At 46.3% G+C, this 18,955-nt stretch overlaps 9 non-coding genes across 9 annotated transcripts; all 9 read right to left on the bottom strand.

Annotated features, from left to right (window-relative positions):
• Positions 1–2,833: 2,833 nt before the first annotated feature.
• trnav-uac (transfer RNA valine (anticodon UAC)) lies at positions 2,834–2,906 on the bottom strand. Its single transcript has one exon. It is a non-coding gene; the product is annotated as a tRNA-Val (tRNA).
• A 1,125-nt stretch (positions 2,907–4,031) lies between these two features.
• trnal-aag (transfer RNA leucine (anticodon AAG)) lies at positions 4,032–4,113 on the bottom strand. Its single transcript has one exon. It is a non-coding gene; the product is annotated as a tRNA-Leu (tRNA).
• A 1,660-nt stretch (positions 4,114–5,773) lies between these two features.
• On the bottom strand, positions 5,774–5,846 carry trnav-uac (transfer RNA valine (anticodon UAC)). The gene has a single exon. It is a non-coding gene; the product is annotated as a tRNA-Val (tRNA).
• A 2,854-nt stretch (positions 5,847–8,700) lies between these two features.
• On the bottom strand, positions 8,701–8,773 carry trnav-uac (transfer RNA valine (anticodon UAC)). Its single transcript has one exon. It is a non-coding gene; the product is annotated as a tRNA-Val (tRNA).
• Positions 8,774–9,898: 1,125 nt separating this feature from the next.
• On the bottom strand, positions 9,899–9,980 carry trnal-aag (transfer RNA leucine (anticodon AAG)). The gene has a single exon. It is a non-coding gene; the product is annotated as a tRNA-Leu (tRNA).
• A 1,660-nt stretch (positions 9,981–11,640) lies between these two features.
• Positions 11,641–11,713, bottom strand: trnav-uac (transfer RNA valine (anticodon UAC)). The gene has a single exon. It is a non-coding gene; the product is annotated as a tRNA-Val (tRNA).
• A 2,854-nt stretch (positions 11,714–14,567) lies between these two features.
• trnav-uac (transfer RNA valine (anticodon UAC)) lies at positions 14,568–14,640 on the bottom strand. The gene has a single exon. It is a non-coding gene; the product is annotated as a tRNA-Val (tRNA).
• A 2,867-nt stretch (positions 14,641–17,507) lies between these two features.
• On the bottom strand, positions 17,508–17,580 carry trnav-uac (transfer RNA valine (anticodon UAC)). The gene has a single exon. It is a non-coding gene; the product is annotated as a tRNA-Val (tRNA).
• A 1,125-nt stretch (positions 17,581–18,705) lies between these two features.
• trnal-aag (transfer RNA leucine (anticodon AAG)) lies at positions 18,706–18,787 on the bottom strand. The gene has a single exon. It is a non-coding gene; the product is annotated as a tRNA-Leu (tRNA).
• Positions 18,788–18,955: the final 168 nt, after the last annotated feature.

The following is an 18,955-nucleotide window of genomic DNA, read 5'->3' as shown; positions in this document are numbered from 1 at the left end:
CAGCTCAGTGGCATCCAGCACTGAAAGTTGAAGCCATTCGACCTTTCACCTTTCTGTTTCCGTTAGCTCGTTGTTTAATGGGACTTGTTTAATTTTGGCTATGTGGTGAGCATGGACGAGATACACCGAAGTATCTGTTTCCACGCGGTGTACCCCAATAACGTTGTGTCGCTTACACCTGCTTTAAAGAATTACGTTTTTGCGGAGCTTACCGTCGCAGTCTGTGGCAAAATCTTTTCGTCTGTTCGACTGCTCACGGGAAAGGTAGCATTGTGAAACACTGCAGAAACGAACGACTTCCTTACTTTTGCTCCGACTGACCATACTCCGTGAAAATTTCCCAGATTCTCAGTTGAGGATTTTTGCAGCTGGAAGTTACCTCAGAAACCCTGTTAATTCGTAATGTATTGAGCGAATCGCAAAACAGAAAGCATTTAACACGGAACACAAACAAAACGGGAAAACCAAATGCATTTTCAGACACAGCGAGCTTGAATGCTAAATGTGAGACAGTCAGGGGGCATGAGCCATAACGTAATCACACAACTAACAACAGGGCAATTCCAAACTACTCTTTCAAACATACTGGAGCCTGAGTGCACCATCACTTCCCAGACAATGCTGCAAAGAGACAAAAAAAGAACATAATAAGAATGGGCCATAAAAAGTGAATTTCACCAATCACAGTCTCGATTAGATTACCTTTCCCTTCCGATGACTCCAGGACTGAAATGAAGGAAGTGGGAGAAATTCAATAACATATGACATCGAAATACATTGGAACGATTTTCTCATTTGCCAGAAAACCAAATAACGACGAGTCGAGTCACCGTAGGACTCTGTTTCGCAACAACGATGAAATAGCAGTCTCCATTCGGTTCCAGTAAAAGCTCAACTTGCCTGGAACAGAAAGCAAGAGTAGAGCCGCTGGCGATTTTCCGCGCGGGAGGCGAACACGAGCATGACAGCACAGACACTTTGGAAAATTCGGCACTTACCAACACCACAATCAATTCCCCGGGAAGCAAACTCATTTTGCTTCTGTTTTAAACAGAAATGCCGCAGGGGATCGAAACAGCATTTAAACTAGCTGCTCCGCAGAAATGGCAGCGGTGGGATTCGAACCCACGCCTCTGTCGAGACTGGAGCCTTAATCCAGCGCCTTAGACTACCAACACGCCCACGACTCTATTTTCTTGCACTTCCAATTGTGTTCCTGCATAACAACAGATGTAAACTCACGTGAAAAGGGTTCCATGATCCCTCTCCGACTCGCACAGCTGCTGGGATGTGCCCGTCTACAATATCAATTTCTCAGCAGTTAACGATAGCCCATCAATCCAGACAAAAATCACTGGTAAACTGAGTCTATCTTCTCAGACTTCGATTCAGCTACAGATGTATCTGTGAGTGCGTGAGAATATATGATCGATTATGATTGGGTCAAATTACCATGAGCTACTTGACATTACTGCAATTTCGATTCTTGCTTTGCTCAATGATTTCACCCATTGCTCGAAACAGGACAACTTTCACGTTTACACGGAACATGAAACACACCGGACTACAGGGGAAATGCACAAAGCTGAGCAGGCCGTGTCCCAAATCATACCGTGCAGCATAGTTTCAGTCACTGTGTCTGTTTTGCAGAATAAGGTTCCCAAAGAATGTTCCACCCTAAAACCGGAGGTAGCATTACAATCCGAGAAGGACAGATTACATTGTGAGGAAGGTCTGACCTCGGGGCCGGTTCGAGAGGCCACTTTCCTTGCCTTTTACCTAACCGTGCAATTTGCTGCAGATTGCACCTGGACATGAGCCTCATGGATACCAACTGAGTTGGAAACCTGTGTGGGAATCGATGAGAATAAGCGACTCAATAAAGTTTAACAAGTTCCATGGTGCTTTTTAGAAATGCAGTTTCTCTTCCCCTCAATCCAAAAGGCAGTTTCCGAACATAGTAACAGAAGTCAAAAGGTAATTACCTCACCCCACCCCCACTCCGGAAGAGGTGCTAACTGCCCTTGATTGCTTTTTGTTCACGATGTGAAGAGCTCTCACGCCTGAGTCACCGTCACGTCTCTGGTTGCTGAGTGAATCACAACGAAGGACTTTCTCCAGAGCTGCAACTGCCTCACTTCCCCACTCGCCCTCCCCGTTTACATTTTCCTGCTCGTCAGTGATTTAATGAAAACCAAATGGATGCGATGTCATTCTGTAGCCTCTCTGTCGATTCCTCCGTTTCCGTTCCAACCTGGCTTAGATCTCGGGGCGCACCTTAATACTAGCGACGCTATGAAAGCACAGGTCCAGAGGTTCCTCTGAGAGTGGAATTTCTTTCATTGCTGTTGCTGATTGAATGAGCCACTAACGTGCGAACTGCTCCAAAACATGATTCAGGACCTCTGGTGCCAATTCTCACACGTTGAATAACGACAGACACCTTCCAAATGAGGTCTTTCAGAGACGACTTTGGGATACATTGGACAGACAGACTAGTTGAGGAATCCGTGGTGCACTGTGACACCAGCACATCAGCTTCTTCCCTGTCTTTGAACCGGGCCGCCTGCGCAAGGAATGCGAATGCGGTAATGCTTTTCGTGGAAGGATCAGAAGGGGGTAACTACACTCTCAAACAGAATGGCATATGATCAGAACCAGGTTGGAGAAAAACTTTACAATGCTTTTGCACAGTAATTAAACGGAGCGGCATTGCATTGCACTACGAGCGACGATTTATTCGAGCAAACTCGAAGGCAGGTTTGCACATTGGAAAGCAAGCAAGAAAGCTCCGTTCTTGTCGATGTCAAAGGCTGCAGTTGAAGAGCAAAGCAGTTTCTGCCCAGTTTCGAACTGGGGACCTTTCGCGTGTAAGGCGAACGTGATGACCACTACACTACAGAAACAAGCCTCGGTCGTCCCCGCTGCAGCTCAGTGGCATCCAGCACTGAAAGTTGAAGCCATTCGACCTTTCACCTTTCTGTTTCCGTTAGCTCGTTGTTTAATGGGACTTGTTTAATTTTGGCTATGTGGTGAGCATGGACGAGATACACCGAAGTATCTGTTTCCACGCGGTGTACCCCAATAACGTTGTGTCGCTTACACCTGCTTTAAAGAATTACGTTTTTGCGGAGCTTACCGTCGCAGTCTGTGGCAAAATCTTTTCGTCTGTTCGACTGCTCACGGGAAAGGTAGCATTGTGAAACACTGCAGAAACGAACGACTTCCTTACTTTTGCTCCGACTGACCATACTCCGTGAAAATTTCCCAGATTCTCAGTTGAGGATTTTTGCAGCTGGAAGTTACCTCAGAAACCCTGTTAATTCGTAATGTATTGAGCGAATCGCAAAACAGAAAGCATTTAACACGGAACACAAACAAAACGGGAAAACCAAATGCATTTTCAGACACAGCGAGCTTGAATGCTAAATGTGAGACAGTCAGGGGGCATGAGCCATAACGTAATCACACAACTAACAACAGGGCAATTCCAAACTACTCTTTCAAACATACTGGAGCCTGAGTGCACCATCACTTCCCAGACAATGCTGCAAAGAGACAAAAAAAGAACATAATAAGAATGGGCCATAAAAAGTGAATTTCACCAATCACAGTCTCGATTAGATTACCTTTCCCTTCCGATGACTCCAGGACTGAAATGAAGGAAGTGGGAGAAATTCAATAACATATGACATCGAAATACATTAGAACGATTTTCTCATTGGCCAGAAAACCAAATAACGACGAGTCGAGTCACCGTAGGACTCTGTTTCGCAACAACGATGAAATAGCAGTCTCCATTCGGTTCCAGTAAAAGCTCAACTTGCCTGGAACAGAAAGCAAGAGTAGAGCCGCTGGCGATTTTCCGCGCGGGAGGCGAACACGAGCATGACAGCACAGACACTTTGGAAAATTCGGCACTTACCAACACCACAATCAATTCCCCGGGAAGCAAACTCATTTTGCTTCTGTTTTAAACAGAAATGCCGCAGGGGATCGAAACAGCATTTAAACTAGCTGCTCCGCAGAAATGGCAGCGGTGGGATTCGAACCCACGCCTCTGTCGAGACTGGAGCCTTAATCCAGCGCCTTAGACCGCTCGGCCACACTACCAACACGACCACGACTCTATTTTCTTGCACTTCCAATTGTGTTCCTGCATAACAACAGATGTAAACTCACGTGAAAAGGGTTCCATGATCCCTCTCCGACTCGCACAGCTGCTGGGATGTGCCCGTCTACAATATCAATTTCTCAGCAGTTAACGATAGCCCATCAATCCAGACAAAAATCACTGGTAAACTGAGTCTATCTTCTCAGACTTCGATTCAGCTACAGATGTATCTGTGAGTGCGTGAGAATATATGATCGATTATGATTGGGTCAAATTACCATGAGCTACTTGACATTACTGCAATTTCGATTCTTGCTTTGCTCAATGATTTCACCCATTGCTCGAAACAGGACAACTTTCACGTTTGCACGGAACATGAAACACACCGGACTACAGGGGAAATGCACAAAGCTGAGCAGGCCGTGTCCCAAATCATACCGTGCAGCATAGTTTCAGTCACTGTGTCTGTTTTGCAGAATAAGGTTCCCAAAGAATGTTCCACCCTAAAACCGGAGGTAGCATTACAATCCGAGAAGGACAGATTACATTGTGAGGAAGGTCTGACCTCGGGGCCGGTTCGAGAGGCCACTTTCCTTGCCTTTTACCTAACCGTGCAATTTGCTGCAGATTGCACCTGGACATGAGCCTCATGGATACCAACTGAGTTGGAAACCTGTGTGGGAATCGATGAGAATAAGCGACTCAATAAAGTTTAACAAGTTCCATGGTGCTTTTTAGAAATGCAGTTTCTCTTCCCCTCAATCCAAAAGGCAGTTTCCGAACATAGTAACAGAAGTCAAAAGGTAATTACCTCACCCCACCCCCACTCCGGAAGAGGTGCTAACTGCCCTTGATTGCTTTTTGTTCACGATGTGAAGAGCTCTCACGCCTGAGTCACCGTCACGTCTCTGGTTGCTGAGTGAATCACAACGAAGGACTTTCTCCAGAGCTGCAACTGCCTCACTTCCCCACTCGCCCTCCCCGTTTACATTTTCCTGCTCGTCAGTGATTTAATGAAAACCAAATGGATGCGATGTCATTCTGTAGCCTCTCTGTCGATTCCTCCGTTTCCGTTCCAACCTGGCTTAGATCTCGGGGCGCACCTTAATACTAGCGACGCTATGAAAGCACAGGTCCAGAGGTTCCTCTGAGAGTGGAATTTCTTTCATTGCTGTTGCTGATTGAATGAGCCACTAACGTGCGAACTGCTCCAAAACATGATTCAGGACCTCTGGTGCCAATTCTCACACGTTGAATAACGACAGACACCTTCCAAATGAGGTCTTTCAGAGACGACTTTGGGATACATTGGACAGACAGACTAGTTGAGGAATCCGTGGTGCACTGTGACACCAGCACATCAGCTTCTTCCCTGTCTTTGAACCGGGCCGCCTGCGCAAGGAATGCGAATGCGGTAATGCTTTTCGTGGAAGGATCAGAAGGGGGTAACTACACTCTCAAACAGAATGGCATATGATCAGAACCAGGTTGGAGAAAAACTTTACAATGCTTTTGCACAGTAATTAAACGGAGCGGCATTGCATTGCACTACGAGCGACGATTTATTCGAGCAAACTCAAAGGCAGGTTTGCACATGGGAAAGCAAGCAAGAAAGCTCCGTTCTTGTCGATGTCAAAGGCTGCAGTTGAAGAGCAAAGCAGTTTCTGCCCAGTTTCGAACTGGGGACCTTTCGCGTGTAAGGCGAACGTGATGACCACTACACTACAGAAACAAGCCTCGGTCGTCCCCGCTGCAGCTCAGTGGCATCCAGCACTGAAAGTTGAAGCCATTCGACCTTTCACCTTTCTGTTTCCGTTAGCTCGTTGTTTAATGGGACTTGTTTAATTTTGGCTATGTGGTGAGCATGGACGAGATACACCGAAGTATCTGTTTCCACGCGGTGTACCCCAATAACGTTGTGTCGCTTACACCTGCTTTAAAGAATTACGTTTTTGCGGAGCTTACCGTCGCAGTCTGTGGCAAAATCTTTTCGTCTGTTCGACTGCTCACGGGAAAGGTAGCATTGTGAAACACTGCAGAAACGAACGACTTCCTTACTTTTGCTCCGACTGACCATACTCCGTGAAAATTTCCCAGATTCTCAGTTGAGGATTTTTGCAGCTGGAAGTTACCTCAGAAACCCTGTTAATTCGTAATGTATTGAGCGAATCGCAAAACAGAAAGCATTTAACACGGAACACAAACAAAACGGGAAAACCAAATGCATTTTCAGACACAGCGAGCTTGAATGCTAAATGTGAGACAGTCAGGGGGCATGAGCCATAACGTAATCACACAACTAACAACAGGGCAATTCCAAACTACTCTTTCAAACATACTGGAGCCTGAGTGCACCATCACTTCCCAGACAATGCTGCAAAGAGACAAAAAAAGAACATAATAAGAATGGGCCATAAAAAGTGAATTTCACCAATCACAGTCTCGATTAGATTACCTTTCCCTTCCGATGACTCCAGGACTGAAATGAAGGAAGTGGGAGAAATTCAATAACATATGACATCGAAATACATTGGAACGATTTTCTCATTGGCCAGAAAACCAAATAACGACGAGTCGAGTCACCGTAGGACTCTGTTTCGCAACAACGATGAAATAGCAGTCTCCATTCGGTTCCAGTAAAAGCTCAACTTGCCTGGAACAGAAAGCAAGAGTAGAGCCGCTGGCGATTTTCCGCGCGGGAGGCGAACACGAGCATGACAGCACAGACACTTTGGAAAATTCGGCACTTACCAACACCACAATCAATTCCCCGGGAAGCAAACTCATTTTGCTTCTGTTTTAAACAGAAATGCCGCAGGGGATCGAAACAGCATTTAAACTAGCTGCTCCGCAGAAATGGCAGCGGTGGGATTCGAACCCACGCCTCTGTCGAGACTGGAGCCTTAATCCAGCGCCTTAGACTACCAACACGCCCACGACTCTATTTTCTTGCACTTCCAATTGTGTTCCTGCATAACAACAGATGTAAACTCACGTGAAAAGGGTTCCATGATCCCTCTCCGACTCGCACAGCTGCTGGGATGTGCCCGTCTACAATATCAATTTCTCAGCAGTTAACGATAGCCCATCAATCCAGACAAAAATCACTGGTAAACTGAGTCTATCTTCTCAGACTTCGATTCAGCTACAGATGTATCTGTGAGTGCGTGAGAATATATGATCGATTATGATTGGGTCAAATTACCATGAGCTACTTGACATTACTGCAATTTCGATTCTTGCTTTGCTCAATGATTTCACCCATTGCTCGAAACAGGACAACTTTCACGTTTACACGGAACATGAAACACACCGGACTACAGGGGAAATGCACAAAGCTGAGCAGGCCGTGTCCCAAATCATACCGTGCAGCATAGTTTCAGTCACTGTGTCTGTTTTGCAGAATAAGGTTCCCAAAGAATGTTCCACCCTAAAACCGGAGGTAGCATTACAATCCGAGAAGGACAGATTACATTGTGAGGAAGGTCTGACCTCGGGGCCGGTTCGAGAGGCCACTTTCCTTGCCTTTTACCTAACCGTGCAATTTGCTGCAGATTGCACCTGGACATGAGCCTCATGGATACCAACTGAGTTGGAAACCTGTGTGGGAATCGATGAGAATAAGCGACTCAATAAAGTTTAACAAGTTCCATGGTGCTTTTTAGAAATGCAGTTTCTCTTCCCCTCAATCCAAAAGGCAGTTTCCGAACATAGTAACAGAAGTCAAAAGGTAATTACCTCACCCCACCCCCACTCCGGAAGAGGTGCTAACTGCCCTTGATTGCTTTTTGTTCACGATGTGAAGAGCTCTCACGCCTGAGTCACCGTCACGTCTCTGGTTGCTGAGTGAATCACAACGAAGGACTTTCTCCAGAGCTGCAACTGCCTCACTTCCCCACTCGCCCTCCCCGTTTACATTTTCCTGCTCGTCAGTGATTTAATGAAAACCAAATGGATGCGATGTCATTCTGTAGCCTCTCTGTCGATTCCTCCGTTTCCGTTCCAACCTGGCTTAGATCTCGGGGCGCACCTTAATACTAGCGACGCTATGAAAGCACAGGTCCAGAGGTTCCTCTGAGAGTGGAATTTCTTTCATTGCTGTTGCTGATTGAATGAGCCACTAACGTGCGAACTGCTCCAAAACATGATTCAGGACCTCTGGTGCCAATTCTCACACGTTGAATAACGACAGACACCTTCCAAATGAGGTCTTTCAGAGACGACTTTGGGATACATTGGACAGACAGACTAGTTGAGGAATCCGTGGTGCACTGTGACACCAGCACATCAGCTTCTTCCCTGTCTTTGAACCGGGCCGCCTGCGCAAGGAATGCGAATGCGGTAATGCTTTTCGTGGAAGGATCAGAAGGGGGTAACTACACTCTCAAACAGAATGGCATATGATCAGAACCAGGTTGGAGAAAAACTTTACAATGCTTTTGCACAGTAATTAAACGGAGCGGCATTGCATTGCACTACGAGCGACGATTTATTCGAGCAAACTCAAAGGCAGGTTTGCACATGGGAAAGCAAGCAAGAAAGCTCCGTTCTTGTCGATGTCAAAGGCTGCAGTTGAAGAGCAAAGCAGTTTCTGCCCAGTTTCGAACTGGGGACCTTTCGCGTGTAAGGCGAACGTGATGACCACTACACTACAGAAACAAGCCTCGGTCGTCCCCGCTGCAGCTCAGTGGCATCCAGCACTGAAAGTTGAAGCCATTCGACCTTTCACCTTTCTGTTTCCGTTAGCTCGTTGTTTAATGGGACTTGTTTAATTTTGGCTATGTGGTGAGCATGGACGAGATACACCGAAGTATCTGTTTCCACGCGGTGTACCCCAATAACGTTGTGTCGCTTACACCTGCTTTAAAGAATTACGTTTTTGCGGAGCTTACCGTCGCAGTCTGTGGCAAAATCTTTTCGTCTGTTCGACTGCTCACGGGAAAGGTAGCATTGTGAAACACTGCAGAAACGAACGACTTCCTTACTTTTGCTCCGACTGACCATACTCCGTGAAAATTTCCCAGATTCTCAGTTGAGGATTTTTGCAGCTGGAAGTTACCTCAGAAACCCTGTTAATTCGTAATGTATTGAGCGAATCGCAAAACAGAAAGCATTTAACACGGAACACAAACAAAACGGGAAAACCAAATGCATTTTCAGACACAGCGAGCTTGAATGCTAAATGTGAGACAGTCAGGGGGCATGAGCCATAACGTAATCACACAACTAACAACAGGGCAATTCCAAACTACTCTTTCAAACATACTGGAGCCTGAGTGCACCATCACTTCCCAGACAATGCTGCAAAGAGACAAAAAAAGAACATAATAAGAATGGGCCATAAAAAGTGAATTTCACCAATCACAGTCTCGATTAGATTACCTTTCCCTTCCGATGACTCCAGGACTGAAATGAAGGAAGTGGGAGAAATTCAATAACATATGACATCGAAATACATTGGAACGATTTTCTCATTGGCCAGAAAACCAAATAACGACGAGTCGAGTCACCGTAGGACTCTGTTTCGCAACAACGATGAAATAGCAGTCTCCATTCGGTTCCAGTAAAAGCTCAACTTGCCTGGAACAGAAAGCAAGAGTAGAGCCGCTGGCGATTTTCCGCGCGGGAGGCGAACACGAGCATGACAGCACAGACACTTTGGAAAATTCGGCACTTACCAACACCACAATCAATTCCCCGGGAAGCAAACTCATTTTGCTTCTGTTTTAAACAGAAATGCCGCAGGGGATCGAAACAGCATTTAAACTAGCTGCTCCGCAGAAATGGCAGCGGTGGGATTCGAACCCACGCCTCTGTCGAGACTGGAGCCTTAATCCAGCGCCTTAGACCGCTCGGCCACACTACCAACACGCCCACGACTCTATTTTCTTGCACTTCCAATTGTGTTCCTGCATAACAACAGATGTAAACTCACGTGAAAAGGGTTCCATGATCCCTCTCCGACTCGCACAGCTGCTGGGATGTGCCCGTCTACAATATCAATTTCTCAGCAGTTAACGATAGCCCATCAATCCAGACAAAAATCACTGGTAAACTGAGTCTATCTTCTCAGACTTCGATTCAGCTACAGATGTATCTGTGAGTGCGTGAGAATATATGATCGATTATGATTGGGTCAAATTACCATGAGCTACTTGACATTACTGCAATTTCGATTCTTGCTTTGCTCAATGATTTCACCCATTGCTCGAAACAGGACAACTTTCACGTTTACACGGAACATGAAACACACCGGACTACAGGGGAAATGCACAAAGCTGAGCAGGCCGTGTCCCAAATCATACCGTGCAGCATAGTTTCAGTCACTGTGTCTGTTTTGCAGAATAAGGTTCCCAAAGAATGTTCCACCCTAAAACCGGAGGTAGCATTACAATCCGAGAAGGACAGATTACATTGTGAGGAAGGTCTGACCTCGGGGCCGGTTCGAGAGGCCACTTTCCTTGCCTTTTACCTAACCGTGCAATTTGCTGCAGATTGCACCTGGACATGAGCCTCATGGATACCAACTGAGTTGGAAACCTGTGTGGGAATCGATGAGAATAAGCGACTCAATAAAGTTTAACAAGTTCCATGGTGCTTTTTAGAAATGCAGTTTCTCTTCCCCTCAATCCAAAAGGCAGTTTCCGAACATAGTAACAGAAGTCAAAAGGTAATTACCTCACCCCACCCCCACTCCGGAAGAGGTGCTAACTGCCCTTGATTGCTTTTTGTTCACGATGTGAAGAGCTCTCACGCCTGAGTCACCGTCACGTCTCTGGTTGCTGAGTGAATCACAACGAAGGACTTTCTCCAGAGCTGCAACTGCCTCACTTCCCCACTCGCCCTCCCCGTTTACATTTTCCTGCTCGTCAGTGATTTAATGAAAACCAAATGGATGCGATGTCATTCTGTAGCCTCTCTGTCGATTCCTCCGTTTCCGTTCCAACCTGGCTTAGATCTCGGGGCGCACCTTAATACTAGCGACGCTATGAAAGCACAGGTCCAGAGGTTCCTCTGAGAGTGGAATTTCTTTCATTGCTGTTGCTGATTGAATGAGCCACTAACGTGCGAACTGCTCCAAAACATGATTCAGGACCTCTGGTGCCAATTCTCACACGTTGAATAACGACAGACACCTTCCAAATGAGGTCTTTCAGAGACGACTTTGGGATACATTGGACAGACAGACTAGTTGAGGAATCCGTGGTGCACTGTGACACCAGCACATCAGCTTCTTCCCTGTCTTTGAACCGGGCCGCCTGCGCAAGGAATGCGAATGCGGTAATGCTTTTCGTGGAAGGATCAGAAGGGGGTAACTACACTCTCAAACAGAATGGCATATGATCAGAACCAGGTTGGAGAAAAACTTTACAATGCTTTTGCACAGTAATTAAACGGAGCGGCATTGCATTGCACTACGAGCGACGATTTATTCGAGCAAACTCAAAGGCAGGTTTGCACATGGGAAAGCAAGCAAGAAAGCTCCGTTCTTGTCGATGTCAAAGGCTGCAGTTGAAGAGCAAAGCAGTTTCTGCCCAGTTTCGAACTGGGGACCTTTCGCGTGTAAGGCGAACGTGATGACCACTACACTACAGAAACAAGCCTCGGTCGTCCCCGCTGCAGCTCAGTGGCATCCAGCACTGAAAGTTGAAGCCATTCGACCTTTCACCTTTCTGTTTCCGTTAGCTCGTTGTTTAATGGGACTTGTTTAATTTTGGCTATGTGGTGAGCATGGACGAGATACACCGAAGTATCTGTTTCCACGCGGTGTACCCCAATAACGTTGTGTCGCTTACACCTGCTTTAAAGAATTACGTTTTTGCGGAGCTTACCGTCGCAGTCTGTGGCAAAATCTTTTCGTCTGTTCGACTGCTCACGGGAAAGGTAGCATTGTGAAACACTGCAGAAACGAACGACTTCCTTACTTTTGCTCCGACTGACCATACTCCGTGAAAATTTCCCAGATTCTCAGTTGAGGATTTTTGCAGCTGGAAGTTACCTCAGAAACCCTGTTAATTCGTAATGTATTGAGCGAATCGCAAAACAGAAAGCATTTAACACGGAACACAAACAAAACGGGAAAACCAAATGCATTTTCAGACACAGCGAGCTTGAATGCTAAATGTGAGACAGTCAGGGGGCATGAGCCATAACGTAATCACACAACTAACAACAGGGCAATTCCAAACTACTCTTTCAAACATACTGGAGCCTGAGTGCACCATCACTTCCCAGACAATGCTGCAAAGAGACAAAAAAAGAACATAATAAGAATGGGCCATAAAAAGTGAATTTCACCAATCACAGTCTCGATTAGATTACCTTTCCCTTCCGATGACTCCAGGACTGAAATGAAGGAAGTGGGAGAAATTCAATAACATATGACATCGAAATACATTGGAACGATTTTCTCATTGGCCAGAAAACCAAATAACGACGAGTCGAGTCACCGTAGGACTCTGTTTCGCAACAACGATGAAATAGCAGTCTCCATTCGGTTCCAGTAAAAGCTCAACTTGCCTGGAACAGAAAGCAAGAGTAGAGCCGCTGGCGATTTTCCGCGCGGGAGGCGAACACGAGCATGACAGCACAGACACTTTGGAAAATTCGGCACTTACCAACACCACAATCAATTCCCCGGGAAGCAAACTCATTTTGCTTCTGTTTTAAACAGAAATGCCGCAGGGGATCGAAACAGCATTTAAACTAGCTGCTCCGCAGAAATGGCAGCGGTGGGATTCGAACCCACGCCTCTGTCGAGACTGGAGCCTTAATCCAGCGCCTTAGACTACCAACACGCCCACGACTCTATTTTCTTGCACTTCCAATTGTGTTCCTGCATAACAACAGATGTAAACTCACGTGAAAAGGGTTCCATGATCCCTCTCCGACTCGCACAGCTGCTGGGATGTGCCCGTCTACAATATCAATTTCTCAGCAGTTAACGATAGCCCATCAATCCAGACAAAAATCACTGGTAAACTGAGTCTATCTTCTCAGACTTCGATTCAGCTACAGATGTATCTGTGAGTGCGTGAGAATATATGATCGATTATGATTGGGTCAAATTACCATGAGCTACTTGACATTACTGCAATTTCGATTCTTGCTTTGCTCAATGATTTCACCCATTGCTCGAAACAGGACAACTTTCACGTTTGCACGGAACATGAAACACACCGGACTACAGGGGAAATGCACAAAGCTGAGCAGGCCGTGTCCCAAATCATACCGTGCAGCATAGTTTCAGTCACTGTGTCTGTTTTGCAGAATAAGGTTCCCAAAGAATGTTCCACCCTAAAACCGGAGGTAGCATTACAATCCGAGAAGGACAGATTACATTGTGAGGAAGGTCTGACCTCGGGGCCGGTTCGAGAGGCCACTTTCCTTGCCTTTTACCTAACCGTGCAATTTGCTGCAGATTGCACCTGGACATGAGCCTCATGGATACCAACTGAGTTGGAAACCTGTGTGGGAATCGATGAGAATAAGCGACTCAATAAAGTTTAACAAGTTCCATGGTGCTTTTTAGAAATGCAGTTTCTCTTCCCCTCAATCCAAAAGGCAGTTTCCGAACATAGTAACAGAAGTCAAAAGGTAATTACCTCACCCCACCCCCACTCCGGAAGAGGTGCTAACTGCCCTTGATTGCTTTTTGTTCACGATGTGAAGAGCTCTCACGCCTGAGTCACCGTCACGTCTCTGGTTGCTGAGTGAATCACAACGAAGGACTTTCTCCAGAGCTGCAACTGCCTCACTTCCCCACTCGCCCTCCCCGTTTACATTTTCCTGCTCGTCAGTGATTTAATGAAAACCAAATGGATGCGATGTCATTCTGTAGCCTCTCTGTCGATTCCTCCGTTTCCGTTCCAACCTGGCTTAGATCTCGGGGCGCACCTTAATACTAGCGACGCTATGAAAGCACAGGTCCAGAGGTTCCTCTGAGAGTGGAATTTCTTTCATTGCTGTTGCTGATTGAATGAGCCACTAACGTGCGAACTGCTCCAAAACATGATTCAGGACCTCTGGTGCCAATTCTCACACGTTGAATAACGACAGACACCTTCCAAATGAGGTCTTTCAGAGACGACTTTGGGATACATTTGACAGACAGACTAGTTGAGGAATCCGTGGTGCACTGTGACACCAGCACATCAGCTTCTTCCCTGTCTTTGAACCGGGCCGCCTGCGCAAGGAATGCGAATGCGGTAATGCTTTTCGTGGAAGGATCAGAAGGGGGTAACTACACTCTCAAACAGAATGGCATATGATCAGAACCAGGTTGGAGAAAAACTTTACAATGCTTTTGCACAGTAATTAAACGGAGCGGCATGGCATTGCACTACGAGCGACGATTTATTCGAGCAAACTCGAAGGCAGGTTTGCACATTGGAAAGCAAGCAAGAAAGCTCCGTTCTTGTCGATGTCAAAGGCTGCAGTTGAAGAGCAAAGCAGTTTCTGCCCAGTTTCGAACTGGGGACCTTTCGCGTGTAAGGCGAACGTGATGACCACTACACTACAGAAACAAGCCTCGGTCGTCCCCGCTGCAGCTCAGTGGCATCCAGCACTGAAAGTTGAAGCCATTCGACCTTTCACCTTTCTGTTTCCGTTAGCTCGTTGTTTAATGGGACTTGTTTAATTTTGGCTATGTGGTGAGCATGGACGAGATACACCGAAGTATCTGTTTCCACGCGGTGTACCCCAATAACGTTGTGTCGCTTACACCTGCTTTAAAGAATTACGTTTTTGCGGAGCTTACCGTCGCAGTCTGTGGCAAAATCTTTTCGTCTGTTCGACTGCTCACGGGAAAGGTAGCATTGTGAAACACTGCAGAAACGAACGACTTCCTTACTTTTGCTCCGACTGACCATACTCCGTGAAAATTTCCCAGATTCTCAGTTGAGGATTTTTGCAGCTGGAAGTTACTTCAGAAACCCTGTTAATTCGTAATGTATTGAGCGAATCGCAAAACAGAAAGCATTTAACACGGAACACAAACAAAACGGGAAAACCAAATGCATTTTCAGACACAGCGAGCTTGAATGCTAAATGTGAGACAGTCAGGGGGCATGAGCCATAACGTAATCACACAACTAACAACAGGGCAATTCCAAACTACTCTTTCAAACATACTGGAGCCTGAGTGCACCATCACTTCCCAGACAATGCTGCAAAGAGACAAAAAAAGAACATAATAAGAATGGGCCATAAAAAGTGAATTTCACCAATCACAGTCTCGATTAGATTACCTTTCCCTTCCGATGACTCCAGGACTGAAATGAAGGAAGTGGGAGAAATTCAATAACATATGACATCGAAATACATTGGAACGATTTTCTCATTGGCCAGAAAACCAAATAACGACGAGTCGAGTCACCGTAGGACTCTGTTTCGCAACAACGATGAAATAGCAGTCTCCATTCGGTTCCAGTAAAAGCTCAACTTGCCTGGAACAGAAAGCAAGAGTAGAGCCGCTGGCGATTTTCCGCGCGGGAGGCGAACACGAGCATGACAGCACAGACACTTTGGAAAATTCGGCACTTACCAACACCACAATCAATTCCCCGGGAAGCAAACTCATTTTGCTTCTGTTTTAAACAGAAATGCCGCAGGGGATCGAAACAGCATTTAAACTAGCTGCTCCGCAGAAATGGCAGCGGTGGGATTCGAACCCACGCCTCTGTCGAGACTGGAGCCTTAATCAAGCGCCTTAGACCGCTCGGCCACACTACCAACACGCCCACGACTCTATTTTCTTGCACTTCCAATTGTGTTCCTGCATAACAACAGATGTAAACTCACGTGAAAAGGGTTCCATGATCCCTCTCCGACTCGCACAGCTGCTGGGATGTGCCCGTCTACAATATCAATTTCTCAGCAGTTAACGATAGCCCATCAATCCAGACAAAAATCACTGGTAAACTGAGTCTATCTTCTCAGACTTCGATTCAGCTACAGATGTATCTGTGAGTGCGTGAGAATATATGATCGATTATGATTGGGTCAAATTACCATGAGCTACTTGACATTACTGCAATTTCGATTCTTGCTTTGCTCAATGATTTCACCCATTGCTCGAAACAGGACAACTTTCACGTTTACACGGAACATGAAACACACCGGACTACAGGGGAAATGCACAAAGCTGAGCAGGCCGTGTCCCAAATCATACCGTGCAGCATAGTTTCAGTCACTGTGTCTGTTTTGCAGAATAAGGTTCCCAAAGAATGTTCCACCCTAAAACCGGAGGTAGCATTACAATCCGAGAAGGACAGATTACATTGTGAGGAAGGTCTGACCTCGGGGCCGGTTCGAGATGCCACTTTCCTTGCCTTTTACCTAACCGTGCAATTTGCTGCAGATTGCACCTGGACATGAGCCTCATGGATACCAACTGAGTTGGAAACCTGTGTGGGAATCGATGAGAATAAGCGACTCAATAAAGTTTAACAAGTTCCATGGTGCTTTTTAGAAATGCAGTTTCTCTTCACCTCAATCCAAAAGGCAGTTTCCGAACATAGTAACAGAAGTCAAAAGGTAATTACCTCACCCCACCCCCACTCCGGAAGAGGTGCTAACTGCCCTTGATTGCTTTTTGTTCACGATGTGAAGAGCTCTCACGCCTGAGTCACCGTCACGTCTCTGGTTGCTGAGTGAATCACAACGAAGGACTTTCTCCAGAGCTGCAACTGCCTCACTTCCCCACTCGCCCTCCCCGTTTACATTTTCCTGCTCGTCAGTGATTTAATGAAAACCAAATGGATGCGATGTCATTCTGTAGCCTCTCTGTCGATTCCTCCGTTTCCGTTCCAACCTGGCTTAGATCTCGGGGCGCACCTTAATACTAGCGACGCTATGAAAGCACAGGTCCAGAGGTTCCTCTGAGAGTGGAATTTCTTTCATTGCTGTTGCTGATTGAATGAGCCACTAACGTGCGAACTGCTCCAAAACATGATTCAGGACCTCTGGTGCCAATTCTCACACGTTGAATAACGACAGACACCTTCCAAATGAGGTCTTTCAGAGACGACTTTGGGATACATTGGACAGACAGACTAGTTGAGGAATCCGTGGTGCACTGTGACACCAGCACATCAGCTTCTTCCCTGTCTTTGAACCGGGCCGCCTGCGCAAGGAATGCGAATGCGGTAATGCTTTTCGTGGAAGGATCAGAAGGGGGTAACTACACTCTCAAACAGAATGGCATATGATCAGAACCAGGTTGGAGAAAAACTTTACAATGCTTTTGCACAGTAATTAAACGGAGCGGCATTGCATTGCACTACGAGCGACGATTTATTCGAGCAAACTCGAAGGCAGGTTTGCACATTGGAAAGCAAGCAAGAAAGCTCCGTTCTTGTCGATGTCAAAGGCTGCAGTTGAAGAGCAAAGCAGTTTCTGCCCAGTTTCGAACTGGGGACCTTTCGCGTGTAAGGCGAACGTGATGACCACTACACTACAGAAACAAGCCTCGGTCGTCCCCGCTGCAGCTCAGTGGCATCCAGCACTGAAAGTTGAAGCCATTCGACCTTTCACCTTTCTGTTTCCGTTAGCTCGTTGTTTAATGGGACTTGTTTAATTTTGGCTATGTGGTGAGCATGGACGAGATACACCGAAGTATCTGTTTCCACGCGGTGTACCCCAATAACGTTGTGTCGCTTACACCTGCTTTAAAGAATTACGTTTTTGCGGAGCTTACCGTCGCAGTCTGTGGCAAAATCTTTTCGTCTGTTCGACTGCTCACGGGAAAGGTAGCATTGTGAAACACTGCAGAAACGAACGACTTCCTTACTTTTGCTCCGACTGACCATACTCCGTGAAAATTTCCCAGATTCTCAGTTGAGGATTTTTGCAGCTGGAAGTTACCTCAGAAACCCTGTTAATTCGTAATGTATTGAGCGAATCGCAAAACAGAAAGCATTTAACACGGAACACAAACAAAACGGGAAAACCAAATGCATTTTCAGACACAGCGAGCTTGAATGCTAAATGTGAGACAGTCAGGGGGCATGAGCCATAACGTAATCACACAACTAACAACAGGGCAATTCCAAACTACTCTTTCAAACATACTGGAGCCTGAGTGCACCATCACTTCCCAGACAATGCTGCAAAGAGACAAAAAAAGAACATAATAAGAATGGGCCATAAAAAGTGAATTTCACCAATCACAGTCTCGATTAGATTACCTTTCCCTTCCGATGACTCCAGGACTGAAATGAAGGAAGTGGGAGAAATTCAATAACATATGACATCGAAATACATTGGAACGATTTTCTCATTGGCCAGAAAACCAAATAACGACGAGTCGAGTCACCGTAGGACTCTGTTTCGCAACAACGATGAAATAGCAGTCTCCATTCGGTTCCAGTAAAAGCTCAACTTGCCTGGAACAGAAAGCAAGAGTAGAGCCGCTGGCGATTTTCCGCGCGGGAGGCGAACACGAGCATGACAGCACAGACACTTTGGAAAATTCGGCACTTACCAACACCACAATCAATTCCCCGGGAAGCAAACTCATTTTGCTTCTGTTTTAAACAGAAATGCCGCAGGGGATCGAAACAGCATTTAAACTAGCTGCTCCGCAGAAATGGCAGCGGTGGGATTCGAACCCACGCCTCTGTCGAGACTGGAGCCTTAATCCAGCGCCTTAGACCGCTCGGCCACACTACCAACACGCCCACGACTCTATTTTCTTGCACTTCCAATTGTGTTCCTGCATAACAACAGATGTAAACTCACGTGAAAAGGGTTCCATGATCCCTCTCCGACTCGCACAGCTGCTGGGATGTGCCCGTCTACAATATCAATTTCTCAGCAGTTAACGATAGCCCATCAATC

The sequence above is a fragment of the Chiloscyllium punctatum genome, chromosome 18 (assembly GCF_047496795.1).
Source record: "Chiloscyllium punctatum isolate Juve2018m chromosome 18, sChiPun1.3, whole genome shotgun sequence".
Classification (NCBI taxonomy): domain Eukaryota; kingdom Metazoa; phylum Chordata; class Chondrichthyes; order Orectolobiformes; family Hemiscylliidae; genus Chiloscyllium; species Chiloscyllium punctatum.
The sequence above is the reverse complement of the archived record's forward strand: the minus strand, read 5'-3'. Positions and strand labels throughout refer to the sequence as shown.